This window comes from Dipodomys merriami, unplaced genomic scaffold (genome assembly GCF_024711535.1).
Source record: "Dipodomys merriami isolate MVZ:Mamm:240054 unplaced genomic scaffold, mDipMer1.0.p SCAF_3, whole genome shotgun sequence".
In the NCBI taxonomy this organism is placed as follows: Eukaryota; Metazoa; Chordata; class Mammalia; order Rodentia; family Heteromyidae; genus Dipodomys; species Dipodomys merriami.
The window spans coordinates 20988372-21005235 of record NW_027204492.1 but is presented as its reverse complement, the minus strand read 5'-3'; positions in this window follow the sequence as shown (position 1 = coordinate 21005235).

Genomic DNA, 16864 nt, shown 5'->3' with positions numbered 1-16864 from the left:
TTCATTTTTTTGTTTTTCATTTTTCCTTTTCCTGTATCTCTCTTTTCCTTTCCCTCTATCTTTTTCCTCTCTCTGTATTTAGGTCTTGGTTATATTCCCTCTCTCCCTTTCCCTCCCCATATACCTCTAATCTCCTCACATTTCCCCCTAGACCTATTAAGATCTAGTCCCCTCACTTCTCCTTTGATCCCTAGTTGTTTGTTCTTGAGCTAGATTTTATCTGTACTCATTTTGACTGTGTCAAACAATCTTTGCAACTACAGGGCTCTGGATCGATGCTTGCCTTAAAATAGTGTTCCTACATGGAATTGGTTTTGATTTCATACCTAAATGGACAGAACAAACCTGAGAAACATAAGAATAATAGCAAGTCCCGGTATCTCAACTCCTGCTCAAGATAAACAGGCAAAAGTGCAAATAATGAATAATCCAGGGGAGAGATCCCAAAATGCTCTACAAACACTCCTGGTAAACATACTGAGTGAAAAGACTGAAAGACTGTGTGAGAGTGACAGGGAAATACATGAGTATGGTGAGGCTAACCAAAGACTAATATAGTAATTTTCTGAGCTTGAGGAGGCTAATCAAAGTTTAATTGAAGAATTTCCAAAGTGTGATGAGAATAAGCAAATACTAATGGAGGCATTCATGGAATCCACAAAGAAAAAGCTGGAGGAATCCATGAAGGCCACAAAGGGAATGTGGAATGAAGTCCAACAGAAGGAAAAGGAGTCCAATGAAACTATAACCACTCACCTAAGGAATTTGAGAGTAACATTGAAAACAAAATCAAGGAGGTAAAGAAGTCCTTACAAGATCTAAACCAAAGGTCCAACAAAGAATTTGAAGCCATCAAAGCCAACCAATTACAAGGAAAGGAAATAAAAATAAAAACAAGTAGAAAGTCTGGACAGTAGGTTAGACCATGTAGAAGACTGAACCTCTGGGATTAAAGACAGCCTAGACATTATAGAGAAAGAAGAGACAAGTATGCAAGATAAATCTAAGAAATATAATAGATGTATCCAACAAATAGAAGACACCATCAGAAGGCCTAATTTAAGGCTAATGAGTGTAGAGGAGGGTCTAGAGACAGAAGTTAAAGATCTAGGAAATGTATTTAACAGGATCCTAGAAGAGAACTGTGCAAACGTGCAAAAAGATAGGTCCATTCTGATACAAGAAAGCTTTAGAACCCCAAATAAACCAGTCCAGAATAGGACACCACATCGTCACGTTGTATTCCACACAGAATCAATTGAGACAAAACAGAGGATCCTTAAAAATATTAGAGTGAAAAGATCAATTACCTATAAAGAGAAATAAATCAGAGAACATTCAGATTTCAAAGCAGAGACAATGAAAGCAAGAAGAGCCTGGTATGAAGTATGCCATGCCCTAAAGACAAACAGCTAAACTCTCCTTAACAGAGAGACAAAAAACTTTCACAGCAAAGAAAAATTGAAGCATTATATCTCCCCCAAAACGACCCTACAAAAGATATTTAAAGATGTCCTACACATAAAAAACATCAAGAGCACCATAAAGGCCAAGAAACAGCCCCCAAGCAGAGAACCCAGGAATCATAGGAAGAACACAGTTGGCACAGCCCCCAAGAAGTTGAATAACATGGCAGCAACTACCAAACACTTCTCTGTCCTCTCAATATTAATGTATTAACTCTACAATTATGCGACATACATTGTCTAGTTTTATCAAAAAGCAAGACCCTACTATTTACAACCTTCAAGAGACACACCTTGTGTACAAAAACAAATATTCTGGAACTGAAAGGCAGGAAATAAATCTACCACTTAAATAGACCCCATAAACAGGTGGGAGTTGCAATCCTAATATCACATAAAATAGACTTCAAATTAAAATTAGCACGAAGAGGTAAAGGTGGCCATTACATAAAAATTAAGGGATCTCTTCTTCAGTAGTATATTAAAATTCTATTTATTCACGAAATAACGGAACACTCAAATTTATCCAAGAAATGCTACTTTCCCTAAAATCTAAAGTAGATCCAAAGACAATAATTAGTGAGGAATTTAATACACTAATATCATTGCTGGATAGATCAACCCGGCAAAAACTCAACAGAGAAATCTTGGATATAAACACATGCATACATGACGTAGAGTTAACAGACATCTACAGAATATGTCATCCAGCAGCATAAAAATACACGTTCTTCTCAGCAGGATATGGAACATTCTCCAAAATAGACGACATGTTAGAGCACAAAGAAAATGTGTTCAAATTCAGAAACATTGAATTTTTGCCCTACATTCTCTCAGGACAAAAGGGAATAAAATTGGAACTCAACACTAAAAGCCACCAAAAAAAGCCCTGTAACATAGGGAGGCGAAAAAACATACTGTTGAACCACCAATGGAGAATGGAAGAGATTAGAAAGGATATTTAAATGTTCATGATATTTAACAAAAAGGAACATAAAAAACATACAAATTACCACATCTGAGACACATCAAAGGCAGTACTGAGAGGCTCTGAGTTCCCACATCAACAAATTGGAGAGATCTGAAAACAAAAATTTAAACAAGGAACCTGAAGCTCCTTGAAAAAGAGAAAAAGCCAAACCTCAATCCAGTAGATGGAAATAATTAATTAAAATTAAATCAGTATCAAATGAATTAGAGTCCATAGTAAGAATCAAGAAAACAAAGAGTTGGTTCTTCGAAAAAAATTAACAAAATTGACAGTCCTTAGCAAATATTGTCAGAGAAATGACAGTACACACCCGAATAAACAAAATCAGACATGAGAATGGTAACATCACCACAGGAAACAAAAAACAAGATTCAGATCATTATAAGGGAATACTTCTCAAAGCTTTATGCTAAAAATTTTGAGAATCTGGAATAAATGGACAATTTCCTAGCAAATGTCGACATGGAAAAACTAAATCAATTTGAGTTAAACAAACTTACCAGACAAATATCAAGCAACAAACTAGAAACAGCAATGAGCGACCTCCCATCCAAGAAAAGCCCAGTACCAGATGGATTTACAGCTGAATTCTACAAGGCTTTTAAAGCAGAACTCACACCAATACTCCTCCAACTCTTCAATGAAATTGAAAGTGAAAGTTCACTACCAAACTCTATGAAGCCATCATAACCCTCATCCCAAAACCACTCATGAAAGAAAAAGAACTATAGACCCATTTTTTTTTATCAACATCGATGCAAAACTTCTCAACAAAATTTTGGCCAATTGATTTCAATAACATGAAAAAATCATACACTAAGATCAAACAGGATTCATTTCAGTGATTTGAAGCTCGTACAATATACACAAGTCAATCACTATATTTCATCACACCAACAAGAGCAAGGAAAAGAACTACATGATTTTCTCAATAGATGCAGAAAAGCATTTGACAAGATCCAACACCTCTCTATGATGAAAGCTCTGGAAAAACTAGGAATCCATGGAACATTCCTCAATATAATAAAGGCTGTATATGAGAAAACTACAGCCAGCATTATACTTACTAGGGAAAAGCTAAAGCCATTTCTTGTACATTCAGGAACTAGAGAAGGATGTCTACTTTCTCCACTTCTCAATTTCATGTTAGAAAGCCTAGGTAGAGCAATAAAACAAGATGCAAACATAATGAGGATCCAAATAGGGAAAAATGGAGTAAAACTCTCCCTCTTTGCAGATGACATGATCTTGTATTTAAAGAACCCCATGGACTCCACTCCTAAGTTATGACAGCTGATCTAAAACCTTGGCCAAGTAGCAGGGTATAAAATTCACCCTCAAAAATCAATGGCTTTTCTGTATGGCAGTAAGGAGAAAAGTGCTACTGAAATCAGGAAAGCAACTCTTTTTGTAATAGTCCAATAAAAAATAAAATACCTGGGAGTTAACTAAAGAACTGAAGGACGTCTATGATGAAAACTTTAAAAACCTGTAAAAGGAAATCAAAACAGAACTAAGGAAGTACAAAAAACAACCTTGCTCCCAGATTGGGAGGATTAACATCGTGAAAATGGCAATACTTCCAAAGGCTACCTACAAATTCAATGAGATACCAATCAATATTCAAACCTTATTCTTCAATGAAATAGAAGAAGCAACCCATATATTCCATACGGAACAATAATAGACCCCAAATAGCAAAAAGAATCCTTAGCCAAAAGGACAGGACTGGAAGAATATCAATAACAACTTAAAAATTCTACTAACAAGCCATAGTATTCAAGACAGCTTGGTACTGGCACAAGAACAGACCAGAGGAACAATGGAATGGAACTGAAGACCCAGAAGTGAACCCACAGACTTGTAGCCACATAATCTTTGATAAAGGAGATAAAAAATATAGAATGAAAGAAAGACAACTTTTTCAGTAAATGGTGCTGGCAAAATTGGTTGAACACTTATAGAAAACTAAAGATAGATCCTTATGTATCACCCTGCACCAGAATCAGCTCCAAATGGATCAACGACCTTGAAGCAGACACCCTGAAAACATTACAGGAAGGAATAGAAGAAACTCTAGGGCTCCTATGCATAGGCTGAATTGTTTTAAATAAAGACCCAGAAACACAACAAATCATAGAAATGGTGGACAAATGGTATTGCATGAAACTGCTGAACTTCTGCATGACGAAGGACATAGCCAGGAAGATCAATAGAATGCCCAAAGATTGGGAGAATATCTTCAATAGCTATACAACAGACAAGGGCCTTATACCTAACATGTACTTAAAACCCAAAAATTAAATCCCCAACAACAAATTCTCAGAGAAACATTTGCTCTGTAAACAAGTGGGCTAAAGACTTAGAGACTTCTCTGAAGAGGAAATAAGAATGGCCAATAGCACATGAAGAAATTCTCAACTTCTCTAGCCATAAAATATGCAAATCAAAACAACATTGAGATTCCACCTCACCCCAGTCGGAATCGAGAAATCTAATAACAACAGATGCTAGAAGGGATGTGGCTAAAAGAGAACTCCACTGCATGGTTGGTTGGCGTGTAAACTTATTCAACCATTTTGGAAAGCAGTATGGAGGTTTCTCAAAAGACTGCATATAGAGTTCCCCTATAACCCAGCAATCCTACTTTGGGGTATTAACTCAAATTATCACAAACTAGGCCATACTAAACCTACCACCACAACTATTTTTATTGCAGCATTAGTTAACATAGCTAAGATATGGAACCAACTCAAATGTCCCTCAGTATATAAATGAATCAAGAAAATGTCATATATATGTATGTATATATACATAATGAAATTCTATGCCTCCCTCAGAAATAATGACACATCCCCATTTGTTATGGACTGGAAAGACTTGGAAAAATTATATTAAGTGAAGTAAGCCAGACCGAAAGAAACACAGGTCCCATGGTTTGTTTTTCTTATTTGCAATAATTAGTATATATTTAGGATAATCCTACCAGACAAGCAGAAAAAGCCAAAAGCTTTGTGCATATGACCATATGAGATGATGCTAAGCTAAATGAACCACAAGATATGGACACAGAGGGGTTTGTTTGTTGCTGTTTTTTTCAATGTCCTATGTGATTTTAGTTTCTTTTGTATGTTCTTTCCCCTATGGTATAACCCGTTGTCACTATAATTGATTCTGGTGCCTTGTATCTTGTGTATGCATTTTTCTAATTTGGGGAGAATAAGGGAAATAACAAAATGCTGAAACAAGCATACAGAATGACCCATTGTAACAATTAGATATACAAGACTCTATGTTGAAAATGAGCTTTACATCTTCAGGAGAGGGAGGAAGTAAGGAGGAGTTGGGGAGGTGGGGAGAGTAGGGACAATAGGGGAAAAACAAAGGAGGGGGGAACAATGCTGGATAGGAAATGTACTCACTACCTTACTCGTGTAAGTGTAACCCCTCTATAGAGTATCTTACAATAAAAAAATTTTAAAATTCTGATTTGCCTGTGTAGATATTCCAAATAAAAAGAAATGCATCTTTTATTTTCTTAAGTAGTATCAGCTGGGTGCCAGTGACTTACACCTGTAATCCTAGTTACTCAAGATGCTGAGATCTAAGGATTAAGGTTGGAAGCCAGCCTGGGCAACAGGGTCCTTGAGACTTTCATCTCCCGTTAACTAACAGAAAGCCAGAAGTGGAGCTGTGGCTCATATGGTTGACTGTTAGCCTTGAGCAAAAGCAGATCAGGAATATTTCCCGGGTCCAGAGTTCAAACTCCAGGACTGGCATAAAAAAGTAACATTACTCTATTCATAAACAGCAGAATTGTTAACATTCTTAACTTTTTGGGGGGAAGATGTTGTTACTGCTATTCTTATTAAAAATAAATACTTGTGAAATAATTTGAAAATGAAGTATTCAATTACCACAAGTCAGAGGGGTTGGAAATTATAAAAGTAAGTAGAATTAGAGAAATAATTCTCTACGTTTTTCACTAAATTCTAAACACATTTACTGTTTTCATAGGTCATAGTTATAAGAGCAAATAATCAGTTTGATTCAAGATTTGAAGCAACCAGTATGTTTGGCTTTCCCCTGCCCATACTGAAACTGCCAAAAGAGCTACTCATCCACAGAATGGTAAGACAAAGAACCAACACAACAGCAATATACACAAGCAATACATTGGAAATAATCTGCACAATTTGGGAGTATGTATGGTGGAGGGGGAGGAAAGTAGGAGAAAATTGAGGGATGGGGTAACAAGTTTGACAAGAAATGTACTTATTACCTTACTTATATTACTGTTATCGCTTTGTACCTGATTTTCACATTAAAAATATAAATAAATAAATAAATAAATAAATAAATAAATAAATAAATAAATAAATAAATAAATAAATAAATAAATAATGCACTGATATTGGAAAGGCAGAGACTTGGAAAAGCCCAAAGAACTGATTAGTTTTAAATGAAAGTGAGCAATAACACACCAACAGATGATTCTGTGACAGTTCCTGAACAACACAGATCAGAGGAGAAACAAAAGGAAATGGGATTTTCTTCATAGAGTACTAAGAACAACAGCTTGTGGACACAAGTCTACATGGAGGAAGTATAGACTGCTGGAAAGTCACTTTTCTTTGAAAATCACAGTCTAAACAATAAGAGGGGAAATAAGACCAGTTATTTGTGTGAGTTTTCAAAATTAATCTTCAAGTTGAAGTCAAACTCGACAAAATAGATAACTGGAAAAAATATATTAGTTTATTATATTTAACAATGTAGGAAAACTGGCAATTTCTAATTTAAAATTATATATAGTTCCCCAAAAAGAAAAAAATATTCAGCGTCAATACTACAATAAAATGATCATTATTGAAAAGGATTACAATTAATTTCTACTACATGATTTTATCAAACAATTGAAAAAGGATTATATATTGCTAATTGTGTTTCTATCACATGGACATTATAACTTTCTTTTGGTTCATTCTTAGGCTTAAATTCATTAAAAAATACACAACCATTACTTATCATAAATAACAATGTGATATGAAGATATCAATTATAAAGAGAAATAGAAAATTTTTTAAGTTTCTTGTGAAAATACTGTACAGAGGGGTTACAATTACATGAGCAAGGTAATGAGTACTTTTCTTATCAAGCATAGTTGCCCCCTCCTTTTTTTCCTCCTACCATCCCTTCCATCCCATCTCCACAACTACATTCCCGGCACCTCCCCCCATCTGCCTAAATTGTAAAGTTCGTATTTCAACATCTCATTGTTGCAATGGATCAATCTGTATCCCTATTTAAACAATTTGCTTTTTTTCCTTCTCCCCCCAAATTATACAACATCAAATACAGTGAAAACAGGGGTTATACCATGGGGGAGGGACATACAAAGCAAGAAAAAAATCACATGGTACTTTATAAATATGTTAGAAACAATAGCAAGGAAGAAAGAAACACTTCTGTACCTATCTTGGAGTTGATTTCTCTTAGCATCATCTTATCTGACCTTTTTCTGCTTATCCCAGACATATACTAGTTATTGCAAATAAGGGAAACCATGACAACTATGTTTCTTTGGGCCTGGATTACTTCAGTTAATAGAATTTTTTCTAAGTATTTCCATTTCCTAAAAAATGGGGCAAAGTCATTCTTTCTGATGGAGGCTTAGAATTCCATTGTGTATATAGACCACATTTTCTCGATGCATTCATCTACTGAGGGGCATCTGGGTTGGTTCCATTTCTTAGCTATGGTAAATAATGCTCCAATAAACATATTTGTGGTGGTAGCTTTAGTATGGTCTTGTTAGTGATCATATGGGTAAATGGCCAAAAATGGGATTGCTGGGTCATAGGGGAGTTCTATGTGGAGTCTTTTTTTTTTTTTTTTAGTTTATGCAAGGTTTTATTGAGTGCTTTACATGGTTCATCCGCAGTTGTAGGCAGATTATGCTCATTACATTTAATCCTTAAAAATGAAGTATCTGTTGATATACTGTTTTGTACAATGGGAACTTCTTTGTACAGCTAGATAATGATAATGTGTGTGTGTGTGTGTGTGTGTGTGTGTGTGTGAAAATACCATACACAGGGGTTACAATTACATGGGCAAGGTAATAAGTACATTTCTTATCAAGCATTGTTTGTTGCCTCCTCCTTTGTTTTCCCTGACCATCCCTTCCCATCTTCCCTCACCTCATGCTCCCCCCCCCCAGTCCAAATTTGTAAAGTTTGTTATTTGACATAACGTCTTGTACATCTCATTTTTGCAGTGGGTCCACCTGTATCCCTATTTAAACAATTTGTTGGGGCTGGGAAGGTGGCTTAGTGGTAGAGCCCTTGCCTTGCATGCCTGAGGCCCTGGGTTCGATTCCTAAGGCCCTGGGTTCCATTCCTTTGGGCATGGATTACTTCAGTTAATACAATTTTTTTCCAAGTCTTTTTATTTCCTAACAAATGGAGCAATGTCATTCTTTCCAATGGAGGCTTAGAATTCCATTGTGGACATAGACTACATTTTCTTGATCCATTCATCTACTGAGGGGCATCTGGGTTGGTTCCATATCTTAGCTATGGTAAATATTGCTGCAATAAACATAGTTGTCCTGATAGCTTTAGTATGGTCTTGTGTGTGATCATTTGGGTAAATGCCCAAAAGTGGCATTGCTGGGTCATAGGGGAGTTCTATGTGGAGTCTTTTTTTTTTTTTTTTTTTTTTAATTGTATTTTATTTTATTTGAGAACATACTGTACAGAGGGGCAACAATTACATGGGCAGGATAATGCATACATTTCTTACCAAGCATTGCAGCCTCCTCCTTTGTTTACCCTTCACTTCCCTTCCCCGCCTCCCCCCTCCCCCCACCCAATTTTACCCCCCTCCCCCCACCCAATTATACCCCCCTCCCCCCCCACACCGAAATTGTAAAGCTGGTTTTGACATGACATTTTGTACTTCGGAGTCTTTTGAGGAACATCTATACTCCTTTCCAAAGTGGTTGAACAAGTTTATACTCCCACCAACAATGCAATAGGGTTCTCTTCTGATCACATCCCCTCCAGCATCTGTTGTTATTAGAGTTCTTGATAATAGCGATTCTAACTGGGATGAGGATGTATCTCAATGTTGTTTTGATTTGCATTTCTTTTTTGGCTAGAGATGAGCATTTCTTTTTTTTTTCCCTAGGGCTGAGGACCGAACCCAGGGCCTTGAGCGTGCCGGGCGGGCGCCCTTCTGCTGGGCTAAACCCCCAGCCCCGAGCATTTCTTTATGTGACTATTGGCCATTGTTTTTTCTCCTTCAGAGAAGTTTTTCTTTAAGTCTTCAGTCCACTTATTTATTGGGCAGTTGTTCAATTGAGTATTTGTTGTTGGGGAATTTAATTTTTTGAATTCCAAGTATATTTTAGATATGAGACCCTTGTCCGTTATGGCTAGTGAAGATCTTCTCCCAATCTGTGGGCTTTCTCTTGATTTTGCTAGCTATGTCCTTTGCCATGCAGAAATCCCATTTGTTCAACCTTTCTTTGATTTGTTGTTTTTATGGGTCTCTATTAAGAAAATTTCAGCCTGTACCAAGAAGACCCAGGATTTCTCCTATTCCTTTCTGTACTGTTTTAAAGGTGTCTGCTTTGACTCCTAGGTCTTTGATCCATTTCGAGTTGATTCTGGTGCAGGGTGATGTGTAAGTCGAGCTTTAGATTTCTACAAGTGATTAACCAATTTCGCCAGCACCATTTACTGAAAAGGCTGTCTTTCTTCCATCCTAATTTTTTTAGCTCCCTTATCAAAGATTAATTGGCTATAGGTCTGTGGGTTCAATTCTAGGTTTTCAATTCTATTCCATTGCTCCTGAGGTCTCTTCTTGTGCAAGTACCAAGCTGTTTTGATTACTATGGCTTAGTAGTAGTTTGAAATTTGGTATTGATATTCCTCCAGCACTGTTCTTTCTGTTAAGGATCATTTTTGCTATTCGGGTTCTTTTATTGTTCCATATGAATTTTTGGATTGCCTCTTCTATTTCCCTGAAGAATGAGGTTGGAATATTGACAGGTATAGCATTGAATTTGTAGGTAGCCTTTGGAAGTATTGCCATTTTGACGACGTTCTTCCTCCAAATCTGGGAGCAAGGTTGTTTTTTCTACTTCCTTAGTTCTACTTTGATTTCCTTTTTCAGGTGTTTAAAGTTTTCATCACAGAGGTCCTTCACTTCTTTGGTTAATTCCTAGGTATTTTATGTTTTGTGGGGCTATTACAAAAGGAGTTGCTTTCCGGATTTTATCTGCACTCTTCTCATTGTTGGCATAGAGATAAGCCAATGATTTTTGAGGGTTAATTTTATTCCTTGCTACTTTGCCAATATTTCGAATCAGCTCAAGTAAGTTGGGAGTAGAGTCTGTTGTATTCTTTAAATACAAGATCATGTCATCTGCAAAGAGGGAGAGTTTTACTTCATCTTTCCAAATTTGGATCCCCTTTATGTTTGCATCTTGTCTTATTGCTATAGCTAGGTATTCTAATACTAAATTGAAGAAATGTAGAGAGTAGACATCTTTGTCTCATTCCTGAGTTTAGAGGAAATGGCTTTGGTTTTTCACCATTAAGCATAATGATGGCTGGAGGTTTGTCATATACAGCCTTTATTATATTGAGGAATGTTCCATGGATTTCTAATTCTTCCAGAACCTTCATCATAAAGCGTTGTTGGATCTGGTCAAATGCTTTTTCTGCATCTATTGAGATAACCATGTGGTTCTTATCCTTGCTTTTGTTGATGTGGTGAATTATTTTAATTGATTTTCATATATTGAACCAGCTTTGCATCCTAAAATGAATCCTATTTGATCATGTCACATGATTTTTTGGATGAAGTATTGAAGTCGATTGTTCAAAATTTTGATGAGAAATTTTACATCGATGTTCATCAAAGAAATGGGTCTATAGTTCTCTTTCTTTGATAAGTCCCTGCCTGCTTTGGGGATGAGGGTTATGATGGCTTTATAGAAGGAGTTTAGTAGTCAAATTTCACTTTCAATTTCATTGAAAGGTTGAAGGAGTATTGGTGTGAGTTCTGCTTTGAAGGCCTTTTAGAATTCTGCTGTAAATCCATCTGCTTCTGGGCTTTTCTTAGATGGGAGGTCTCTTATTGCTGTTTCTATTTCAATGCTTGATATGGGGCTGTTAAGTTGGTTTAACTCATCTTGGTTTAGTTTTGGCATGTTGATATTTGCTAGGAAAACATCCATTTCTTTCAGGTTCTCAACCTTATTAGCATAAAGATTTGAGAATTATTCCCTTATAAGGTACTGAATCTTGGTTTTTCTGTGATATTTCCATTCTCATCTCTGAGTTTGTTTATTTGAGTGTGTTCTCTTCTTTCTCTAATAAGATTTTCTAAGGGTCTGTCAATTTTGTTAATTTTTTCAAAAACCAACTCTTTGCTTTGTTGATTCTATGTTTTGGGGGGATTGTAATTCATTTAATTCTGATTTAATTTTAATTATTTCTTTCCATCTACTGGAGTGGGTTTTAGCTTGCTGCTCTTTTTCAAGAGGTTCAGATGTCTCATTAAATTGCTGGTTTCAGATCTCTCCAATTTGTTGATATAGGAAGTCAGAGCTATAAAATTGGATCTGTGCACTGCCTTTGCTGTGTCCAAGAGGAGCTAGTAATTTGTGTGTTCATTTTTGTTGACTATCATGAACATTTTAATTTCCTTTCCTATCTCTTCCATGACCCACTGGTGATTCAACTGTTTGCTGTTCAATCTCCATGTGTTACAGGGATTTCTTTGGTGGCTTTTGTGTTGAGTTCTAATTTTATTCCCTTGTGTTCTGAGAGAATGCAGGGCATAAATTCAATGTTTCTGAATTTGGATGTTTGCTTTGTGACCTAAAATGTGGTCTATTTTGGAAAAAGTTCCATGTGCTGCCAAGAAAAACGTGTATTGTGATGCTGCTGGGTGAAATGTTCGGTAGATGTCTGTTAAGTCTAGTTGATCTATGCAGCTGTTTAGATCTGCGGTTTATCTGTTGAGTTTTTGCCGAGTTGATCTATCTAGTGGGGTAGTGGTGTGTTAAAGTCCCGAACAATTAATGTCTTTGGCTCTATGTGAGATTTGAGGGAAAGTAGTGTTTCTTGGATGAATTTGTGTGCTCCGTTGTTTGGTGAATAGATATTTAGAATTGTAATATCTTCCTGAAAGAAAGATCCCTTTATCTCTTCTCACTAATTTTAATTTGAAATCTCTTTTATCTGATATTAGGATTGCAACTCCCACCTGTTTATAGGGCCCTTTTGCTTCGTAGATTTTATTCCAGCCTTTCACTTTCAGAATATGTTTGTATTTATGGGCAAGCTGTGACACTTGAAGGCAGCAGAGAGAAGGATATTGCTTTTTTTTTTTTTTGTCGGTCATGGGGCTTGAACTCTGGGCCTGGGCGCTGTCCCTCAGCTCTTCAGCTCAAGGCGTGTGCTCTACCACTTGAGCTACAGAGCCACTTCCGGTTTTCTGGTGGTTTATTGGAGATAGGAGTCTCACGGTCTGTCCTGCCCGGGCTGGCTTTGAACCGCGATCCTCAGATCTCAGCCTCCTGAGTAACTAGGATTACACACGTGAGCCACCAACACCCGGCTAGGATCTTGCTTTTTAATCCAACTAGACAGTCTATGTTGCTTAATTGCAGAGTTTTGTCCATTAATGTTGAGAGTTAGGACTGATAAGTGTTTGGTAGTTCCCACCATGTTATCCACCTTGTTGGAGCTGCAACAGCTGGGTTCTTCCTATGGTTCTTGGATTCTCAGTTTGGATGTGGTTTCTTGGCCTTTATTATGCTCTTATTGGTTTTCTATGTGTAGGATATCTTTAAGTATATTTGTAGGCCTGCTTTGGTGGAGATATATTACTTGTTTGACTTTGCTATGTAAGGTCTTTATGTGACCTTCTGTTATGACAGAGTGTTTAGCTGGGTATAGAATTCTTGGTTGATAGTTGTTTGTCAATAGGGTATGACATACATCATTCCAGGCTCTTCTTGTTTTAGTTGTCTTTGCTGAAAAATCTGAAGATATTCTAATTGGTTTCCCTTTATAGGTGATTGATCTTTTCTCCTTCACAACATTAAGGGTCCTTTCCTTGGTCTTAATTGATCCTGTGCAGGTCATAATGTGATCGTGGGAGGTCCTGTTCTGGTCTGGTCTATTTGGGGTTCTAAAAGCTTCTTGTATCTGAATAAGCCTATCCTTTTGCATGTTTGGGAAGTTCTCTTCTAGCATTCTGTTAAATAAATTTCCTAGAATGTTAACTTCTGTCTCCAGGTGCTCCTCTACATCCATTATCCTCAGATTATGCCTTCTGATAGTGTCTTCCAAATCATTAATTAATAGATCGATCATATTTCTTGGATTTATCTTGGATAGTTATATGTTCTTTCTCTATACTATCTAGGCTATCTTCAATCCCCGAGATTCTATCTGCGGCATATCTACTGTCAAGACTTTCTACTTTTTTTTATTTGTTTTCCTTCTAATTGGTTGGCTTTGATTGCTTCAAATTCTTTTTTACAGAGTTTTGTCTTAGATCTTGTATGAACTTCTTTACTTCCTTAATTTGGTGTTGAGTGTTTACTCCCAAATAACTTATTTTATTAGTTATGGTTTCTTTTGACCCCTTTTCCTTCTAATGGGCTCCATTCAGCATTCCCTTTGTGGTCTCCCTGGATTCCTTCATCTCTCTGTTTAGGGATTCCATGAATGCATGTGTTGATCTTTGTCTATTCTCAGCCCACTCACGCAGTTTCTGTATTACTCTTTGATTAGCTGCCTCACATTCATGCAATTCCTGTGTTTGCTTTAACTGTTTTCAGCTTCCTCTCACAATTCCTGTCTTTCTCTTTGACTGTTCTCAGCCTGCGCATGCAACTCCTGTCTTTCTCTTTGACAGTTCTCAGCCTGTTCACACAAGTCCTGCATTAATCTTTGAGTACCTTCATCATGCTCATGAGATTCCTGTAGTCATTTTTGGTTAGCCTCAACATGCTCATGAATTCACTGTATTAATCTTTGGTTTGCTTCCTCTCTCTCCCTAGCACACTCACACTGAGTCCTTTGCAGGTTTTAAATCTTTTCATTCATTATGTTTACCAGTGTTTGTAGAGTTTTTATGGAACTCTCCTCTGGATTATTCATTAACAGATCTATCATCTGATTATCCTGAGTGGGAGATGACACAATGACAGACTTGTCATTTTTTTATGTTTCTCTGGCTTATTCTGCCCATTTTGTTTGAAAGTAACACCAATTTTTTGCTAGATCACTATATTAAGGCAAGCATCAACCAGAGTCTGTAGTTACACAGTCAAAATGGCTGCAGATCCAATCTAGTTCAACAGATCCAATCTATTCAACATCAAACAACTATGGATTAATGTGCTAAAAACATCGAAGAGGAATTAGGCAAACCAGAAATTATTAGGTTTAAGGAGACTTGTGGAGAAAAATAGGATTAGAAGGTTGTGGAGAGATAAAAGGAGAGTGAATTTAACCAAGTCCTAATCTCAGAGAGGGAAATGGATAGGACAGAATGATAGGAAAGGGATAAAAAAAAAAGAAAAATTTGTAAAACAAAAATTTAAATTAAAAAAAATGAAACATTTCAAAATTATTTAAGTATAAAGAAATGATATTGAGAGAAGAAAAGGATAGGACTAGAGGAGGGGAAAGGGAAAAATGAAAAAAATAAAAATAAATATTCTGAAAACTGGAATACTTGAATGCTACATAGGTATAAAGAAATAATACTACTATTAAAGAAGGTAAGCCTAGGAGGTTGTGAATTGAGTAATAATTTTCTGGATTAAGTATGTACACAATGAGAGATAAGGTCTAATAATCAATGATGGGTATATATCTGGGGTGAGCAGAACAGCAATTAAGTCACGCAATAAAGAATGTGAAAAGGATAAAAAAGAAGAAAAAGGACCAAAATTTCAAAAGAGACTTTTCAAAAAGCGTGCGCGCGCGCGCACACACACACACACACACACACACACACACACACACACACACAAACACACTTCTAAAATAAAAATTATGAAAGAAAAAGAAAACAATTTAAGAAAATAATAAAAATAGGTAGAAAATAGTTTTTATTGGGGCGGGGGGGGGGTAGGAAGATCTTGTATCTCCCCTGTGTCTGTAACCAGTTTCTTGGAATCACTGGTCTCCTTGTGATGGTTAGTTTTCATGTAGCTTGATTGGTTTCTTAAGTCAATTTGTTTGAGCAGGCAGACAGCTCTTCCTTACCCAGAACTTTGTGATCCTCCTCCCAGGCTAGTCCAGTGGGAGGGAGATCCGCTTTGAGTATCACAAAAGAAGGAGATGGCTGTTTCCTCCAGTTTGGAGCTGCTGTGATGAGGCTAGGTTCTAGGTAGGGTTGAAGCCGTTCAGCAAACAGTAGCTTTTCCTTGAGAGGCTTACTCCTGAGACACTCACAGAGCCCAGTCTGGAGCCATTCTCAGGGTATATGTTTACTGAGTTTCAGTTGTTTTCCTAACCTGTAGTGGGGAAGGGCATCATCTGGATCTGTTTACTTGGTGAAGAAAGTCACTCCTCATGGGCGGAGCTTTCTCTCCTAGGGTGAGTGACTTTCCCCTGGGTGGACCTGAGCCTGGCAGATCAGTTCAGGTTCCCATGACCTGCTAATGGCTCTAATTTTGGCCTTCCAAATCCTGGGTTGAAGCTAGCTGCTCCCACCCCGCCTTTGTCAGTATCAATGATGGAGATTTTCTGCGTGGTCGGGGATGAGCTGCCTTCCCACTGGGGCTCTGTGAGAAGGAGTGAGGATGTCAGAGTTCTACTCACACCAGAATCTTGGTTCCATAGTTTGCGATCAGCAGGATAAAGATTTCTGCTCCTTGTCAGTTCTTGCTGGTGGTGAGTAGAATCCACTCCCTTGCCATGTCTGGCACCTTTGTCCCAGACTTTCTCTGTTGGTATGGCAGCCGTGGCCACTGCCACTGCCACCACATCTCCAGTTACTAATAATTCTTCAGATCTGTCTCCTTGACCAAGCTGCCTAGATTTTCTCTCTCTGTCCAAACTCTCTGTACTGTGATGTCACACTTGGTGTGATTCTCTGGCTTAGGACTGTTCACCGGAACACTAAAACTGCTTTCTATTCAAGACCTTGTTTAGCCTCCAGCTTCTCCTCTGCCATCTTCCTCTGGTCCCTTCCTAGAAAAATATTATCATGAAAATAATTGGTACTCTTTTCTGTTGAGCACAAAATTTCAGTGTTTAGTGCTCTACAAATATTAACTTGTGCAAGAAAATTGTTATTAGATAATTAAATGATTTAATTCATGTACTAGATATATTGCAATGTTTTATATTTGTTAATG